Source organism: Macrobrachium nipponense, chromosome 18, assembly GCF_015104395.2.
Source record: "Macrobrachium nipponense isolate FS-2020 chromosome 18, ASM1510439v2, whole genome shotgun sequence".
NCBI lineage: Eukaryota > Metazoa > Arthropoda > Malacostraca > Decapoda > Palaemonidae > Macrobrachium > Macrobrachium nipponense.
Window position 1 is genome coordinate 20417328 of NC_087211.1, and position 3358 is coordinate 20420685.

Genomic DNA, 3358 nt, shown 5'->3' on the forward strand with positions numbered 1-3358 from the left:
GTAGTAAAGAATTTACAATCATATTGTTTACCATGAATTTCAAATAAGCAGTTTTAAGCTTTAGAACTCGGAGATATGATTGCTGTAACTGTCTGATTGCGGTCAGAACGACTTTGTATTTCCTTAGCAATATCGTGAAAGGTAATGCACGAATAACATGCACCAGTTTATCACATAAAAAATACTTATAAATATCATTGATATTGGTGAAATAAAATTACATCGGAGATATTAATATTAAGCGTGGTCTTTTTTTGGACGAAAAGGACCCTTCAGACGAACATCATTTTTGGAATACCATTCATGTTTACAGCAGTAGACACCAGCACCTCCAGACGTAATGACCTGTCAAATTTCTAAATAAAAGTGTGGCCGCGTGATGGATTATTTCTCTATTTGGACTTATTGTTGCTGACACAAACAACAGGTATAGGCATTTTAGATTCCATATTTTGCAAAGTTTCTTTGTAAGTAACTTGTTATCCAAGTGGTAGGTCAGCGCTTATGAGGCGATCACCCTAGGTACCTAGATAGGTACTACCTAGGTATAGTACGTAGGCTATCATAGGTAACCTAAGCTGATGCCAGTGCTACCCTACTGGCAAGAATTCTGAACTTGGTCATGTTATAGGACAGAGGTAGTATTTTAATGCTAAGTGCTAGGTACCTAGTAGTGACAGTTGTGGAAATGCTGTGTGAATGGTGTCTCATGGAGAGTTAACACTACCTAGGTAAGCCCTTGAAAGTGACTGGCTACCTTTCAGCTAACCCTCTACGAAAGTGTCATGCAAAGGGATCCAGACTTATAACCTACAGTAGCTTCATATTTCTGTTTCCTTGCCTTTATTACCATTAAAGTTTATCATCAAATGTTTTCTGTTTGGTGTTTTAGCTAGTCTACCTAGGCTATACCTAGGTAGGCTACCTAGGCTACCTATAGGTAACACATTTTAGTGACCGACTGTTCTATTCACTGTCTGTTTTTGCCAAACCATCACACACTTGAGACTTCTGACTAGGCTAGCCTTTTTTTGCTCTCTTAGAGATGTCATGCCGTAATGTCGATACTTTTACGTGTTGATGAAAATAATTTCAGCACTTACTACTATAGTATATAGGTATTCTCACCGCACGCTTTTTTTAACCTTTGGACAACAGGTCGCCATTTACACAGTGAAAATAAATTCAAAATATGTTCACCTCCAGAAAGTGTTTCTTGAAATTATATAAGAAAAAATTGTCAGTTATTCTCACTGCATGCCTTTTTTTGCCACTGCATTTTTTAGCAGCAATTTTATACTGAAATTTGTAGTGGTACTATACTTTTCAAGGTTTAGGGACAGGACATTTCAAGATAACTCAGACACCAGGCAAGTAGGCACTGTAGCAATCCTGATGAAGGTTATGAAAATCCATGGCATTGTTCCAAAATCTTTGATGAAATAGCTGTAGAAGTCTGGAAGCTACAGCTAATAGCTGTCTATCTATCTATAGAACATGCTGATTGATCTCTCCCCTCCACACAACTGATCGGTTTGCCTTACAGTTGCCATTAATAAGAGCAACCAGTGTGAACCTCTCCCCTCCACACAACTGATCGATTTGCCTTACAGTTGCCATTAATAAGAGCAACCAGTGTGAACCAATACAATGTAATGTGCAAAGCAGTTAGGTATGTCATATATTTAAAAAAATATCATTACAGTAACTGTGACTACTGCTTATGATAGTGATATTATAAATTACAGATCAGTGGAAACAATATTTGGAAAGTTTGAAAAGCAATATTTAAAGCTACAATAGTCGAACATTTTATCCAGTCTTCCTCTAGTAGAATCTATGTACGTATTCTCTTGGCTTTGGGTTCACCATCTTCATATTCAAGATTCTGTGAACTAGCAGCCTTACAATGTCAACAGAACCAGTTTTTACCTATGGGATGATTCTTGAGTCCAGCACACATTTGATGGAATCAGTCTAGACATAAATCACAGACGATTGAAGGGCTGTCTTCCAGATCGCCATTAAATAGCGTACATAGGTAATGTTTAGCTTGCGTAATGCTGAGGACTTAAGGGTGTTCCACGCATTGTAATGAAAGTGCGCTTTCACAAGATCGATATCAACGGTTTCATCGAGAATGCTTTGCAAAATACGTTCTGGTCTGCATTCCACATGAATCTCGCGTATCAGAACATTGTCATTTGCAGCAAAACAGGAAGTGAAAATAGCGACGCCTATTGGCCAAAGGTTGAAAAGAGTGTGCTGTGAGAATAGTAAGTGTTGAAATTATTTTCACCGTGCGGTGACATTATCCACTTAAATACTTTTAAAATGTAAAATCAAGTATACAAATGTAAAATATAGCTTTCCTGGTAGATTTGGATGTGATTTGTATGAATTTGATATTGTTCCGATACATAATACAAACCATCGGTCCTTTAACAATAGGAAGTAGCTAGCGGCAGCTGGAACGGTTCGTAAGCTTCGAACAAGGGAGAACGGTAGTTAACTGCTTGTCCGACTGGGAGGTAAACAAATCACTTTTGCTTTCGGCCGCGGGTGTGAAGGACGTGTTCGTCATCGCTCTCTGCCCGCTTCATCGTTGTATGCTTTGTTTATATTGTGTTTTATACTAATGGTTTGTTTGACTTGAAAATGAAACTGTAAGTACACTGTTTTCATTTTCATTACTTAATTATGAACCAACATGGAGCTATCGCCGTGGATGCGGCGATTTCCTCTCTTTTCATGAATTGAACCCTTGAAGATTGTGTGCTCGGTGCCGAAGGGAAGCAGGCGCGAGATCGCGCCGGTAGCTTCCATGTATTTTGGGCAAAAGTTTGTGTAATTGAAAATGTAAGTACTGCTTTTCAATTATATGCCCTTTGCGTTTTCGTTCCGGAGAGCGTGATTGCGCTCGCACCGAGCTCTTATTTTGTCATGCATAGAATGAACAGAAAGCTGGATTCGCAGTTGCAGAAAGTATTCTCATTTTCATTTTCATTTATTTATTTGCATCAAATTTAATTTTGGATCAAATTCCGCTCTTACCCTGAATTAATCCTTACGATTTTTATTGCTGTGAAAGTGAAAATAGCAAGTGCAAGTATTGTTCCATTTTCATATATATTTATGATAGCATCTATTATTATGGATCAGTTTCCGCTCTTACCGGGAATTGATTTTTCCCTCTTAAGTTCTATGCAGTGAACTCGCAACCGTGGGCAAGTATGCTGTACATTTTCATATTACTTTTCACTGCTGTGCGGGGGTAGGGGAAGCGAAGGTCTGCCAGGAAGTCGTCGGAAAGCTCTCCCGCGACTCCCTTGGTATCTGATTCTTCGTCTTCTTTCCT

At 38.7% G+C, this 3358-nt stretch overlaps 1 protein-coding gene across 2 annotated transcripts in view; it reads left to right on the forward strand.

Moving 5' to 3' along the window:
* The first annotated feature begins 267 nt into the window (after positions 1–267).
* The window catches only part of LOC135196910 (uncharacterized), a 174059-nt gene continuing 170968 nt past the window's right edge, over positions 268–3358 (forward strand). Inside the window, exon 1 of one of the 2 annotated variants that reach the window (XM_064223726.1) lies at positions 268–427. The gene's annotated coding sequence lies outside the window, so the exon portion shown is untranslated. The remainder of the gene's footprint in view (positions 428–3358) is intronic. The other variant, XM_064223725.1, reaches the window with a different exon arrangement.